Source organism: Cyanistes caeruleus, chromosome 1, assembly GCF_971803275.1.
Source record: "Cyanistes caeruleus chromosome 1, bCyaCae1.hap1.1, whole genome shotgun sequence".
NCBI lineage: Eukaryota > Metazoa > Chordata > Aves > Passeriformes > Paridae > Cyanistes > Cyanistes caeruleus.
This window is the reverse complement of record NC_141701.1, coordinates 86,039,213-86,055,803: the sequence shown is the minus strand read 5'-3', so window position 1 is coordinate 86,055,803 and position 16,591 is coordinate 86,039,213. Positions and strand designations below refer to the sequence as shown.

Below are 16,591 nucleotides of genomic sequence, written 5' to 3'. Positions count from 1 at the left end.
TCCCCCTGCCCTGACTATCAGGTCACTCTTCTAGCAGCGCACTGGATCAAAGGTAGGTGTGTTTTGAGGACCCTCCCTTATTACACCTTTAATTTCATGTTGCAACTAAATTGGCATGCTCCAAGAGCATGACTCCTTTGTGAAATCTCTAAACAAGCCTAGGGAAAGTTGCTTATTAAAAATGCACTAAATGACTCACAAGTGTTTCTCTTACAATTCCTTAACATTTTAGATGAAATATCTCTAACTAAAGATAGCAGGATATATTTCAGAAAGTTTTTTTTTTCTTCTGAAAATACTATTTAAGATTCGTGCATGATGACTATACTCTATTTTTTGCCTCAAACAAATGAACTCAAGATACTCTATAGGTTGCTCAGTGAAATTTTTTCAACACTGTCTACAATAAGCATGGTGAAATGATGAGTCTGTGGAGATTTCCCTAATATCCAGATGGCTGTTGTAATTTGACTTTTTGAAATACTACCACATACTACCAAAATGTTTTCATCCTATTTATCTTCGGCCAAAGGCTGGTAGCCATTACAAGTTAACAGTTATTACATGAGTAAGATAAAATTTGATCCATTAATTTTTAGATTAATTTCTTGTCCCTCTAGTCATCTAAAAGTTATTTATTTACTCTGAGCTATTCAGATAGGTCTTCTTTAATCATGAACAGAGTTAGAAACTTCAAAAAGAACTCAGCAAATGCCCTTTAGACATTCTACATTTCAGTTAATCATAGCTGGGAAGTGCCAGTCTCTCTGTGTGTTGACTATAGAGGGAGCCTTGACAACTGACTTAGATAGGAAGAGTCTAGATTCTATATGATTAATATTAGTGACCTGAATCCCACCCTTAGTGAGATCAGAAAAACAGCAGTCTGATACTTTTTAATGCTTTCTCTTCTAATCCTTTGATGAAAGTCACATAAGCATATTAGAACCATTAGAACCATTAGAATCATAGAATGTTAAGGGTTGGAAGGGACCTTAAGGATTATTTAAGTTTCAGCTTCCCTGCCATGGGTGAGGTCACCTTCCACTAGACCAGAATGCTCAAGGCTTTGAACACTGCCAGGGCTGGGACATCCACAGCCTCTCTGGGAAACCTGCTGCAGTATCCCATCACCCTCACAGTAAAGAAATTCTTCCTAATTCAACCTAAATTTCCCCTCTTTCTGTTTGTACCCATTATTCCTTGCCATATCACTACAGTTCCTCATGCAGAATCCCACTCTGGCTTTCCGGGGTCCTCTTCAGATCCTGGAAGGCTGCTGTGAGGTCTCCATGCCTCCTTCTCTTCTCCAGGCTGAACAGCCCCAACATTCTCAGCCTGTCTTCATAGGGGAATTACATCAGTCCTCTTATCCCAAGGCCCTCCTTGGGATTTGCTCCAACAGTTCCATGTCCTTCTTATGCATTCCAAGTGCCTAATTTAAAAAATATAAATAGCATTAAAATATACATAACCAGAAACTTTTCTGCTTTAACAGATATGTTTTGTCAGACAAATAACCAAAATTCTTAGCCTATTTGGTTTAGTCCTCTGTATTCTCATCATCTCCAGTTAAGTCCTTAAAAAGAGCTTTTGTAAGGATGACAGAGATTATTCCAATTTTGCCTTCAAGAGTTGTGTTGAAAGAGTATTAACTGTACATGTGAACAATACATAGAACAGACCACTTCATATCTCTCTGGATGTTTACTGAAATATCTATTTTTCTTAAGCATTCTATATATCTGAAAACTATCAAACACAGCCGATCCATTTATCTCCAAAGATGGTGACACAGAGATGCCTAAACTTTGGTTGTTTAGTTTGAAAAGTTAGTTTTGTTTAGTTGTGAAAAGTTTGGTTTATGAGCCCTATGAAGAGAAGCATTATTATTCAATATTTTATATATAGAAAACATTGTAGAATAAGAGTATATAAAATGTCCACCGTACCAATAAATTGTGCTTGGATCTTATGTGTTAAGAGTGAAACATTTGACTTTAACCACTGATGTCTCTGTAAAAGTATAAAAGGAAGAACAGGTAGGATTTGTCTGACCAGAAGTAGATGTCAAAACTGTCTATCTCTTGAACTTTTTGTTTTGACTTCTTTTATAATCAATGAGAGAGAAAATGACACTACTGGACATGATTTGCTTAAGCATAAGGTAGATATGTAAAATAGGTCAAATGAATCATTCCTTATAAATTCTCTTTCTTTTTTGACTTGAGTGAGCCCAATATGAGTAGCACAGATAGAAAGGCTTATAAGGTAGAATTAGGTAAGATTGATCATAAGCCTTGCTGAAGCATTACAATTTCATTATTAAAGGTGGATTTTTAGAGAAGCTGATCAACATTAAGACAATGGGAGAAACATTTTCTGTTTATTACCTGACAAGCAAAATCAATCACTCAGCACTGAAGTGGCAGCTCTCTGGAGCAGACAACTAATGTCAGAAGCTTTTGGTGAGGTGTTGACTTGTAGGAAGGAAAGATTTCCAAATGGTAAAGCACCTACCAAATTGTTTGCTCTATTCAGCTTCTGAGCAGACATTTGTATTTTATATGACTTTCATATTATCTATAGACCTCTCCATAGACCTCAAAAGAACTGTTGGTTACGGACCAAGGAGGATCCTGACACAGATTGGATGATGATAGTGAGTCATGAAACAGGGAGTAGTGTGGGAGTGAACAGATTTTGTTTTGTTTACACACAGACATGGAAGCATCGGTAGTAGAAGCAGATTCAGCGTTATTTTGCAGATTCAACAATATTTTATGCTGTATCATTTTATCTTAAATTTCATGTGCCAAAGAATTTGCAGAGGATGAATTTGTTCAGTTGAAGAGGAGAAGTGGAAGAGCAGCTTGGTGGGCACCTGGCATCTGGCCAAGGTTAACCCATCACAAGAAGTTAATGAAGAATATGACTTTGTTTTCTCTTCTCATTTGCCTTCTTAACTAAGCAACCTTGATAGTCTAAATGTTCTTTTAAAAATTGTGTGGCAGCACCACTGTTTTAGGGCTGAAGAACATTTTATATGAATTACCTGAGATTATATTTTATGTATGATATAGACTGAACAGTTCCACTGTTGTAAGATCAGATGCTTGGAGCAGGAATATTAGGGAATCATCTATACCATTGTACATTTAGAAAAGTCTGTTGGCTTCAAGTCACCTCCTTTTTTCTTTCAGAATGTTAATGGGAAAATATTATAAAAAAGAAATTAGCATTTCAGTGACCTGATATTTGATTTTGCATTTTGATTTTTTTTTGATAATGCAAATGAAAAAAATCTCATTTTGTAGTTTCTTCACCAAGACCTTCACCAAATGTTTCTTTGTTTCTCACGTAGAGAAAGACACCAAACTTTAACTGAGCTCATAAGTGACAAAGATCAAACATATCCTTCTAACTTGTTAATTTCTAATCAGTTGAAAAAAGAACATACCCTCTCCTACCTGAATATATCTCGTATTGCCTTCAAACTCCAGATTTCTATTTACTCATTCAGCCTACAGTTTTGTTTGTAAAAACAGAAGTTTGAATATATTTTTGCTGTTTACAGATATTTGACTGAGGGGCGTATAAGAGGAATCTAGGCTTTTGGAGGGACACTGTAAAAGGGCAAGATACTATGAAAATGATCAGACACTGGAGCAGATGTCCAGAGGGGACAAGATGGTCCATCCTCCCACCTTGGAGGGATTTAAGACCCATCCAGACACGGTCCTGGGAATCCTGCTACACCTGGGTCTGCTTTGAGCATGGGGCTGGACTTGATACTGTTGTTGGTCTGTTCCAGCCTATGTGATGTGCTGATTCAGTGACACTTACATATCTGATCTTGATTTAGTGGGTTAAAAATTCATGTTGTGCATATTAATCATTACTATTTCCACTGTGGGAGCACTGGGGACTCCTATACTTAGCACATCCACTAGGGCAGGAGGGCTGATCATTTGTAGGGCTATCCTTTCAAACCTATGAAGAGGTAAAGGAAAATTCAAGAAAACTCCTAGAGGTAATCAGTTGCAGACAAAAACTGACATACTGAGAATAAGTGAGACAGCCTGAAAAGTGGAAATATGCCTGGAAGGCATTCTTTAAAAAGAAAAAAATCAACAAAACACACCTAATTCTTTATTTGATAGAAAAAGAAAGGAGCTAGAGGAGAGAGTCAAAAAGGGAAGCCCAGAAAAATGGTCTTTGCAGCAATAGTGTGACTGGTTTCTGTTAAGAGCAGCAGGAAAATGTTGTAGGGTTTGAAGGCAAAGATTGTAAAAATTTGGTAAAATCTTATAACTTTTTAGCTCCAGAAACAAGATGCAAAACAGAAACTTGATCCGATTTTTGGACTTAAAAACTTGTTTGCATCACCTGCCTGTCTGACAAGTCTGGTGATCCCATCATTCACAGCAGTTGTAAATGAGGGAAGTTGTAAGGACTGACTAGGGAAGAGAGGAGCGTGTGACATGCTTGAGTCATACTGCATTTGAGCTGATAGCTATCAGAAGAGGCTGAAGTTGAGAGACAAGCCAAGATATTATGGATGAAGCAGAGGTACAAATTTGTGTCTCTCAATGGAAATGGCAGTTGCATTAGTGGATGAGACTACTGAGACACAGGCAGACACAGAGGAGGGAAAGGAGCTCAAATCAGAACTCTATACAATCATGAGTGAAGACACATGGTCCCTGAAAGTACAGACTAACAGAGTGATTGGCAAGAGAAACATGAAAGGACAAAGCTGCTGAAGTCACTGAAGCTAGGGAAAGGAAATAATTCAAAAGAAGAATTTGGCTATTTTGATAAGAGCAAGTGACAACTGATGATGGTGAGGAGAAAGGACTGATTTTGAGCCTCAAGCAGATGTGGATCAATATAGTAACACTTACTGTAGGTTCAATTGAATAAAAAGGTGAACAGAAAGGTTCTGAAACCTCAGGTGAGCTGAAAAGAGGGTGGAATCAGGGCATGACACACCTGACAGAAATTGCAGTGTGATCTTTGAGAGAGGAAATAGGAGGGAAAGACTGGGTTTTTTTGGGAGAAATTGGGAGAAAATAAACCATAATCTTTATTGTGAAAGAAAAGGTGAACAAGAAGAAAAAGTGATGAGAAAAGCAGGGAGATAATATAAATGGATAAGAACGCATCCTGATCTGCAAGGAGTCAGTAACAGGGCCAGAGGAGGTCATCAGATAAGAAATCTGATTATGAAGAAGATGTGAAGCAGAGGAAGAACAGACTAGCCAAAATGAGGGAAGAGTACATCATGTTTGTAAATTTTCTCTGGGATTAAGCCAGTGACTTCCATCTTGGAGAAACAAGGAAAACCATCTGAAGAAAGGCTTTTGAAGCAAGCTATAGGTTAAAAGACATCTAGAATATGGAAGTCTGTTGAACTGGACAAGTAGAGTTGTTCCAATTGAAGACAGCATAACTGAAAGGGGGAAAATATCTTTTTTACTACAGGAAGCTGAACTGTTTGCAGACTTTTCCACCGAAGATACCATACAGCATGAACAGAGGAAGCAGAGAGAGTCTGGCCAAGGAGCTGGCATGCTGTGGCAGCTCATGTCTTCAGTGAAACTTCCATAAAGATCTCTTATTTTCCTCAGGTCTTTATGAAGAACAGTACCTATTAAGGGACTCAGTGTAGCTCCTTGATGAATATACAAGTTCTCCTCATGATAGGGTGGCAGCTCGCCATTTACTCTTACCATAGGTTGTAAGGAACTTAAAAAATAATCCATCTTTAATCTTAATTAAGATTCTTTGATTTTTTTTTTTTTGTTTTGAACACGAATTGCCTCAATGAGAATGCTGTGCATTACTGAATTCTCTGCAGAAATCTCAACATATGCTGTTATCACTGTATCATTGCCAGAAAAGTCTGTAATGCCTAAAAAAGTTACTTTTTAAAAAAAGATGTATATTCTGCAAATCATGTTCACTTTGTATTAATAAATGTAATGACTTATAAAAATTGTTAGAACAGACTCCTCTGACAGTCTTGTTTCCACTGACTTGCCTGTTGACCACAGGATTTTGAAGTACTTTCTGAAGATTGATAGGTCAAACACTTGATCTCCTTTCGAGTGTGGGTGTGAAACTGCAGATACCTGTATGTGATACTCCCTCTGGCTTTGTTGGAATGTGAAGAGGCTGGGTTTCTAATATGGGGGGTGTTTCCTGCCTTTTTGTTAATCAACTGTTACCTCCTACTTAGGAACAGAAAAGCACAGCAGGTGGAAACATTATGTGGAATGTGCCTGCTATTCTGCTGGGAAACTGGGCACTACCTAGCCACTCTGAAGACAGAACCAATAGTTTACATTTATATTAAAATAAATAATCAGATTCAATTAATAATCAGATCCAATTTTTAATTTTTTTTTGGGACACACAGGTAGACTGTGTCTTAATTACAGGTGCAGTTACAAGGCAGGCAGATAATAATTTTCTTCTGTTAGCTCTGTTTTCCATTCTCATGTACTTAAACAGCCAATCATGTTTGCAACTGTAAGTGCTGATTGTCAAGAATTAGCAAGTCAAGGGAGGACATCTAACACATTCATTGACAGCCAGGAATTTTATTTTTTATAGCTGGAGAAACCACAGTGGTGGATTCTGCTCATTCAAAATCATATTTTAAGATTTGTCTCTTCCATGAAAACTGCAGGAATTGAGTCAATATATTTTTTATAAACCCGCATCTGTTAATTGAGTTATCAAGTTCTCTAAATGCTTGAACAGAGTAACCACGTGGAATTACTGTTATAAATCTTGATCTGCATCCTCTTTGTTCCAGTTTTTACATTTTCTTGATATAGCCAGAATGTAACATACACAAATACAGCAGACTACTGTTTGCAAATGGCCGTGAGACTGGCGTAAGGTCTGGTCATGACAAAATGTAGACAAGGGTAGTTTCACTGGCTGCTATTTATGTTACCTTCTTATCACAGTACTGAATGCTGTGTCATCAGCCAGATTTTGAAACCTTCCTGCAAAATTAGAAATCACTAAAGGTTCACAAAATGCCCATCAAGTGTTCCTTGTTGATCCTTGTATATACTCAGTGTTGTCAAGCGCCATAGCTTTCCATCACTGAGAAATATTTGCAGGACTTTTTCATTTAAACTCTTGTGTTTGTTCCTTCATCTTGTCAGTGACAGGGTCATGGCATATGCTTTGGCTTCTTAACCTGTACTCTAAATATTTCTGTTCTCCTCTCTGGATAACTTTGGGAAGATGGGTCTGCCAAACTTCCTGATGAATGTGGTTATGTAATACCAAGCACTGTATTCAGGCATCTGATTTTTTAAGAGGCTTCCACGTATTGTTTTTTTACCCATTTGGCTTTCTAGCTTTTCATGTCATGTGGTAGAATAAATTTTCAACTGGAAATGTTAGGTAGCTCCTTAGGCTCTAGGTTCTTGATAACCAAATCTTGTTTTAGTTTGTAAATATAGATGATAACATTTCAAACCATCCTTTTGGATGCTCTCTTGTCTTGCTTGGATATATTACCTCAATGCTTAATAAGAGTAAAGAAAATGAGTCGAATATTTCGAATAGTTAGGGAAACACCAGAGAATACAACAGAAGATATTGTATGACTTCAGGATTTACTTGTTTCCAGGATACTGTATGAAGACCTGCTGACCCCTTTGACTGAAGCCCTTCCCCCCAAAAAGTGGAGAGTAAAATTGGAAAAGGTTTAGAGAACGGCTAAAAAGAACTTTTACAGAAGCAGAAAATAGGTAGATTAGTGCTCTTCGACCTGGAAAATATGTTTGAGAAGAAAATGTCGGAGTCTGATACCTGAGTGGTATGGACAAGATAGGAAATTATTAATTACATTATCTCTTCATATATAAGAATTAGAAGGCAACAAAAGCAGGTGGCAGATTCAGTCTAAGGAAGAAGTGATTCTTCACTAAGCATGTTGTTAATCAGCAGAGATGTGAAAGAGTGAGAATTACTGTTTACATTGAAGCGGCCTCAGGCTCAGGGTGTCCCTAAGATGCAAATTGGAAATACAGAAATATCACACAGGTTGGATGTGACCCGTTCTAGTCCAGCACCCTGCAAGGCCCTGCAAGATAGAGGAGGTTGTCCAGGACTGTGTCCAGGTGGGTCTCACATGTCTCCAAGGAGGAGACTTCACAGCTGCTCTGGGCACCTGTTTGACTGTTTGACCACCATAGTAACCTGCACTGAGTGAGAATTTCCCAGGTTTCATGCTGTGTCTTCCACTGTGCACCTCCAAGAAGAAAGTCCCTGCCTGATCTAGCTTGAAGGTGACCTCATCTCCAGCTGTTAATCAGTCAGCTCCTTGTAGTACTGCATGGGGTTATTCCATTCATGGTGCAGGACTTTGCCTTTATTGAACTTCATGAGGTTCCTCTCAGCTCATTTTTCTAGCTTGTATACCTGTAAAATTACACAGGAGCCAGGCATCTTATTCACTGTCCCAAGTGTTCCACCATCTGCAAAATTGCTGAGAGTACACTCTAGACCATCATCCAGCTTGTTAATAAAGATGTTGAATGTTCTTGCTACTGGTATGTGCCTCTGAGGGATAATCACTAGTAATTGACAGTCTGTTCAGACTTCTTACTACTCATCACTGTGCTTCAAGCCCCATGGTCCAGCTAAATTTTTACCCACCTTATCCAGTCCATATTTTACTTATTTGTCTAAAAGTTGCTATGGGAATCCCGTGTCAAAGATCTGCTAAAGTCAAGGTGTGGGACATTTCCTGTTGTACCGTTATGCACACAGCCTGCCATCTCTCTGTAACAAATGAGTTGGTCAGATATGAATTGCCCTTGATAAATTCATCCTGGCTGGCCCAGTCACCACATTCTCCTTTTTGTGGCTGGAAATAGTTCTCAAGAGGATTTTCTCTTTTACCTTCATGGGGACTAAGGTGAGGCTGACCAGTCTGTACTTTCCTGTACTTCCTGCCCTCCTTAAAGTTATGAGTATGATGTTCGGCTTTTCTCCAAACATTTTCTCTTCCATGCAGCTGATCTGGTCCTTATGATATAAGGTCATAGACCTATATGTGCCCAATTAGCTTAAGAGATCCCTAATTGTACCTCCCTCTAAACTCCCACTCTTTCAGTTATTAGGAAGTGGGAATTGGGCTGTCAGAGGGAAGATCTAAGTCTAGTGAAAACTAGACCAAAATAACATTGAATATCTCAGCCTGTTCCATATCCCTTTTCACTAAATGTCCTCCCTCATTAAGCACCAGTTCTTCATTTTCTTTGGCCTTGCTTTTTCTGCTCACATGGTTGTGGAAGTACTTATTCCTTACCTTTCATATTCCTTGCTACTTTCAACTCTGGTTGAGCTTTGGTTTTCCAAATTATTTTCAACTTTCTGCTAATTGGAGTAGACCTGTCTTGCATTTGAGGAAGTTCTGCTAAAAGATGAACAGCTGACGTGGGTCCCTTTGCCTTCTAAGGTAGGCTCCTATGGGATTCCACTGAGCAGATCCCTGACTAAACCAAAACTTGCTCTTCTGAAGTCCACAGTTATGATCCTTCTTTTTATCTGTCTTCTCTCAGAATTTGTATCTCTGTGATCTAATAGTCATGGCAGCTAAGTCAGCTCATCCTTATGTGAGTGACTTGCCTGTGAGTATGAGGTCCAGGAGAACACCTTCTCTAAGCAGCTCCATTATAACCTGTGTCAAAAAATTGTCATTGATGTGTTTCAGAAACCTCCTGGGTTGCTTGCCCAGCCTTATTGTCCTTCCATCAGTCATTAGGGTGGCTGAGTATCTAGATGTGCAATGATGAGGTTTCTGTAAGAAAGCTTAATGTATTTCCTCTTTTTGATCAGGCAGTCTCTAGCACCACAGTATCATGTATGTGTTGGTCTGTCTTCTGGTTCTTAGTCATAAGGTCTCAGCTTGTTCTTCACCTAGTCCAAGGCAAAGCTCCATGCACTTCAGCCACTTCTTTGCATAGAGTATAACCCCTCCTCCTTGCTGTCTCATCCTGTCTTTCCTGAAAAGCCTGTATCCATTTATGCCGCATTCCCAACCCATGAGCTATGCCACCATGTCTCTGTAATCCCAATGAGGTCACAGGTCTACATCTGCATGAACTGCTAACTCTTGTTTGCTCCCAGGCTGTGTGCATTTATGTACAGGCACTGAGATGGGCCCCTAGCCGTGCTGCTTTCCCAGAGGGAGTGTGATAGCCTCCCCACTCGTCTCCCAGATGCTTCCACAAATCGCTGGCTGCTGGGAGAGTATTTGGAAAAGTATCATCATATGCTTGTTCCATTTTTATACTCTTCCCCAGCCATCTGCTTTTGATCACCAACCTTGGTATGTACCTAAAGAACTGCCACCAGTAGGAGGGAGTACGTCTGTTAAATTCGGATGTCAAGATCAGGACATGAACCCAAGTCTCCACAAGAAAGCCAAAAAATGTGCTGCAGAAAATCTATCTTTGAGCCTCAGACCTCCACCCGCTCTTGGCAACCACCTGAAAGTGGATACTGGGCTACACAGACCCAGTGCTACCATGCACACGCTCTTGCGGTGGTGCCCAGAGCAGATACGAAAACTGAATTACTTCTTTTGTTCCTTTGCCAATTAAGATAATACTTGATATGGAGCTGCTAAAATTATTGCTAGGTGTTTTTCATAATTGTTTCATAACTCAGTCTTTTTGATGCTGAGTAGTCCTTCTATCCTTGCTTGAATGCTAATTGAGCTGTCTTCTAGAAAAACCGTGTTGCCAGCAATATCCAAGTCTCCTAATGTGCTGTTGGTTGAGCTAGGCAATCTATGTGCTGCAGCATATCCTGTCTTTTTTTTTCAAAATGAATGACTGACAAATGTGAAACAGAAAATGTGAAACAAGTTTCCTATTAACAGTCTATGTTAAAACTATTAACATGTGCACACCTTGATTCTACCTTAGGCTGAACCTATAATGATTTTTTTTTTTTTTTTTTTTTTTTTTACATACAGAGGATTTTATTTTTTTTAAAACTCTGTGCTCTATTTCATGAATGCTTTTAGGCTGAAAAAATTTGGTTAGCACATGATTTTCTTAATCAAGCCTTGCTTGATCATCCCTTTGCTTTGTTTCTTTCATGTCAGGATAATATTTTTGGAGGTTTGTTATATGCATAATACACGTCAAATGCTGCAAAGTCATAGGTAATTTTTTTGGTATTATTTTGATCGTGATATTGTTTCCCTATTGTTCTGCAAAGAAAATAAGATTGATGGGGCAAACCAAAAGTAAGTGTTAGAACCTCTTCAAACAAACATTGATTAAGAAATTACATGGTGAAAGTGCTAACAATATGTCATAAAGCATAGACTTGTAAATGCTTACTAGGGATTACTTGTAAATGTTTACTAGGGCTAGTAAAAGATAACAGACAAATGTATTTCTAAATACATTTACAGTTTAAAATTTATGGACTCTGGTTGTCAAAGTAATGACTTTTGGAGATAGTCTAAATGTCTGCTTTATTAATAAAAGATGTCCTCAGGTCTGTCTCACTAGGTCTGTCTCTTTTTCTTTCATTATTTTGAGCATGCAAACTGGGCTTCAAACCCATCCAGTTCATCAGTTTTTGATCCTCCCGAAACTTCTGCTCAGAACTTCAAAACAAAGGGTCTTTTTTCCCCCTAAATTTCACACTGTTGATCTTATTCTAAGCACTCTCCAGAGAGCGTGGTGGAAGCACTTCATCTGATAATGAAGAAGCTGCCCTCAGCACTTCTTGTAAATCATGCCTAGGCAGGTTTTTCTTGCAGTTGTACCTCACAAACAATGAGTGGAATGAAGAAGAGTGCAGAAATGGGTACAGAAGTACCGGAACTGTGCTTACTGTGCTTACACCATGGTCCATAAGCCCTGAAACCCCCACAGAATGGTTACTGGCTTTTCAGCTCCAGCTGCTCCACTCTACATGTCCACACATATTTGATGATGTAGAAACAGCACCAGTAGTCCCCCTTTTACAGGTACCTTTCTCATCTCCCACCTCTTTAAACTGGTAGCTCCATCAAATCTTCTGCACTTTGTGCACAGAAAACATATACTGAACTTGAACAGATATTCTCTCAACTTCACTTGATCTGACACTTAAAACTCAAGCTCTGTACTTAGAATCATTTAAAGATAGCTAAAAACATCTGAGATTTACATGAATAGGATACATTTGGGGAAGAGAGAAAAAATCCACAGCATTAAAAAACAGAATAATATGAAACCAAAATAGTTTTAATTAATAGAGGTACATTGTGAAAATTCAGATGTCACTTGTTTTTGAAAGATATATAAATCAACACAAATGACCTAAATAAAAAGGTCATAGAATCAGTGGGTAATTTGTGCAGAAAGCAGATGGGGAACCTTGACTTAATAGTTTTGCATCTCAGTAGTGGACTGAGACTCCTCTGGTGTGTCTTCCTCTGCTGCAGACTGTTTGTGCAACAGAACAATGTCTGAGAAGAGGTATTTCAGTTTCAGTTATTTTTCCACAGTTTCCAGACTCCTGACAAATGTAAATTGCAGTCATTTTATGTGACAGGGCTAATATTGTATAAGGTATCACAGCCTGATTATTTACCTATTATTTATTTTACTTTTAATATTTTCATCTCTGAGAACCTTTGGTATTCCTCAGAGTCTAGGAAATGGATTTTTAATTAGATACCCAGAAAATGATTGCAGATGATGGATGTGAAGGTCATTTTAGTATTCTGTGTGACTCCTGGCCAGTAATTTTTGCACTGTATTTTAAGCCAGGGTTTAAACTCAGGTACAGTCAGTTTTCTGGACAGTCACTGCTCTGTCTAATTTGGCTCTGATCACAGGAGAGAAGACAAGGAAGAGTGAGGTGAGTGAGGACAGTAATTTCCATGGGAGCTTGCTTGTTAAGTTCTATTTCTTCTTTCTGGACAGCCAGCAGGACTGAAACAACAACTAGGTGTTTCTACTCAACTAGCATAGAGAAATTTCTTTCACAACAGAGAGAAATGGAGTAGTCTAGAGTTAAATTAAGTTTTCCTTAATTTATGAGATTTTCATTAATTTGAACTGAATATTTCCTATTACATCCATCAGGATGACACTGAGAAGAAGTACAGTGATGGGGAGAATTGTATTTGGGTCTCAAGTTGTTTCTCCACAACTTGCCTGGGGAGGCAGAGCCCTGGAACCAGCAGACAATTTTGCCCCTCAGCTGGTAGAAGAAGCTGGTATGGAGGCAAGAGATGTTCCTTTGGTTGCAATGACCTTTTGCTTCCATCCATTCCTAAAAGATACATACATATAAGCCTGAGCCCTAACTTGTCTCAAAGAACTGAACTTTACAGGTTGGCAAGTTTGGGGTAGTGATGTAGGGGACAGTCAAGCTTAGATTCAACAATGTGAATGTAAATTGAGTTACATTTGGGTTAGAAAACTGAATCAAAAGTAAAATGTAATGAAAATACAAAAGCATTAATTGATACCAAGGTGAAATGAAGAGATTCCTCTTAATCCTGTTGAGGTAAGTCTGCACTGGTGTTGCTTACAGCCTGAGTTAACCAGCTATAGAGGTTGCATGTTGAGTAGCTGTGGCTACTGCAGTTCTGTGCTTGATGTAAAATGCTCTGTTGAACAGCAGGATATAGCAAAGTGGACTTAGCATCAGCCTTTAAATGCTACATAGTATCTCCAGCATAGAGGATAGGTATATGAGGCATGTGCGTCTGGAAAATACTGTGTGGTATACCATTAGCTGAACGTCCTTAAGGAGGCCAAAAGCAGCAGCATGCAGGAGTTCAAACAGATTGGAGCTTGAATAACACAAGCCCCAGAAAACCAAGACAGATAAAATCTACATTTACAAAAATAAAGCCAAGGACTATTGCCTCTCTTAGATCATGTAGCATCTACAGTGCTCTCTTGAAGAAACAATATATAGTGCTAAATTGCAAATGAGGATGTGGAAGATGATCTAAACATCGGAAAGAGCAAATAAATATTACAAATTAGCCATGAGGAAAGGAGAAGGGAAGAGGAAAGTAATCAGAAACATTTATTCCTTCATGTGGTTATATGAGAGGACACTTTAGTGAAGAAGGGAGAGTAAATTAGTAAGGTTGCAAAATACAGTCCTGTGAGAAAGTTACAGGTGAGAAGAAACAATGATACAAATTTAAAGTCTTTCTATTACTGCATTTTAACTGCCAGGGTGCACACTTGCATGATGCAGTAAGTGTGAGGTAGTCTGCTTCAATGAAAGAGGTAAATTACATTGCTTTATGCTATACGATGGATAAATGAAATAATGCTAATACCAATCTGCCATTTTCACTGTTGTGAAACAAATTATCACCCTTGCTTACCTTGTGGCAACTTATTGTTGTAGCCAAACTCTGTAAGGATTGAAGTAAACCATTAGAATTAGGGTTATAATTATTGAGATGCTATTAAAATGGGATATTAGTGGTTTTCCTCTAAAATTCTGTGAGGTTCTACTCTTGTTGTCAGTTGTACTCAAAGCTCTTGGTTCTAGGCTTTTCATTGTCAGAAAGGTGAAGACAAACTGAATCCTTAACTGTTGCTTAGTATTTTAATGATTATATGGGGATTTTTTTCCTGACATTTTTAATCCTATCACCTGGAAAGGCAAAGACCTTGTTACCGTTACCATCTGTCAGAGAGGAAAAAGAAATAAACATTTTCATGACTGGGCCATTTTTTGTATCTATACAGGCAGATTGATCCTGCTGATTTCAGTGGTATTATTTCTGTATTACTCTAGCAAAAGTGAGATGGAATATTATGACAGCCTATCTCTACACCACTAAAAATTACCTAAACCCCCTTCCTGGATAAAGCTTGTATGTTACAACCTTAAAAGGATACCTGTCTTTACAGTTGACATTAGAGTGTCTTTTCAGTATGAGTTGTCTATTCCTCCACAAGCTAGCTGGAAATATTTCTTTTCCAGAGAAGCATATGGTCTGGTTTTGAGATTTATAAACCTCATGGGGTAGCTCCTTTTTGGTTAAAAGGTTTTTAGAATATTAATCTGAGAATCTGCATGTAAGGGAGACATATGGGAACTATAAACTGAACTTTTGTGCACTTTTTGAAGTTCCTATATTCTGCTGGCTTGAGGGAGCCATGTTTTCAGAAAGCAGGAGGCATTGGGCATTTGAAAATTGGAATTGTTTTAAGGCATCACAAAAATGATAATGAAGTTTACTGGTCGTTAAAATGATCCAAACAAACTGTAGCCAGGTATGCTTAAAAATATTTCTGAACCTCAGATACATTTCAACTAACATCTTGTCCTTATTTTTAAAAGCTGAAAGTAATGCTGCACATTTTACTCTGGTACTATTGAATCACAAACAAATAGTTTTCAAACAGTAACATATTATGTCAGTTTATCACTTTTTAGAGGTAGGAAGGACAGAAGAGATGATAAATAATTTTGTGAAACTTGACCTACTTATTATATCTTTCTGTGTTAGGATTAGGAATGTTTAAGAGATTCTAGCTTATTCTACCAACACAAAGTTACAATTTTCCTCTGAATTGTGTCACATCCACATTACAAAATACCTTATACTATCACAAAACTATGGTAAACCATCTATTCCCTGTACTCTGGCAAGACAAAATAATTGAGGGCAAAATACTGTAGGTTTGGGTTTTTTAGCTTACAGTTTTGTACATGTTGCCCACTTTGATCTGAAGTCCCCTTCACATCTAATAGTGCTGCACTGAGCACAGTTGCATTTAGGGCTTACTCCAGTTCAAATTAAATCAATGCTATAACTCAGAAAATTCTCTAAGCATGTGATAAAACTTTTAGAGAGGCATGTTTTGAATTTGAGACTTATCTAAATCAAAGGAGTGTAAAATAACTAGCATTGGTTTAAGTAACTTGAGTGTTTAAAAATACACCCAAAATCATCTGTGGATCATCTGTCCTTTTAAAGGACAACATAGTGTTGACTGGAACACATACACAGACATAGCTGTATCTTTGAATTTACATAAGAAATTCAGGCACAGTCCTGAATCTTATGACTGTGAAATTAAAATACTGCCAAAGAAAAACAGACCACAGGTATGACTAACTATTGTGCTGCTTACCTTGATGTCTGTCTCAAACATTTATCCACTTGTTTTCTTCATTTATCTCTACACCCTTTTTTAGTCTTTTTCCCCATAACCTCAAATGCAAAAATGTACACCTCCTGTTGCAGGGCATCTTCTGCTCTGTGGAATAAAAGGACTCTTCCTTCCTGCAAAAGCAACTATATTAGCAGAGTCTTATCTTGCTATTGGAGGCCAATATCCACCTGAAAAAGAGTCTTGGGACTTTCAATAGTAATAAAAATAACAACAACAACAATATTAATAACAACAATAATACATAATTAGGAACCCTTTCTTATTTGGCATCACTTGCAAATCAATGCTATGGTTATCAAAACAATCCATAGAGTCAATGCTGCCATAATATAAACATTGCCACTGAAAAATGCAGAAACATCGTTTCTTGTTACTCTTAA

At 38.1% G+C, this 16,591-nt stretch overlaps 1 long non-coding RNA gene across 1 annotated transcript in view; it reads right to left on the bottom strand.

The window, feature by feature from the left end:
- Positions 1-276: 276 nt before the first annotated feature.
- The window catches only part of LOC147655692 (uncharacterized), a 146,016-nt gene continuing 129,701 nt past the window's right edge, over positions 277-16,591 (bottom strand). Inside the window, exons 3-4 of the long non-coding RNA XR_015290145.1 lie at positions 16,170-16,321; positions 277-1,435 (exon numbers count right to left, since the gene is read on the bottom strand). This is a non-coding gene — a long non-coding RNA (uncharacterized LOC147655692). The remainder of the gene's footprint in view (positions 1,436-16,169; positions 16,322-16,591) is intronic.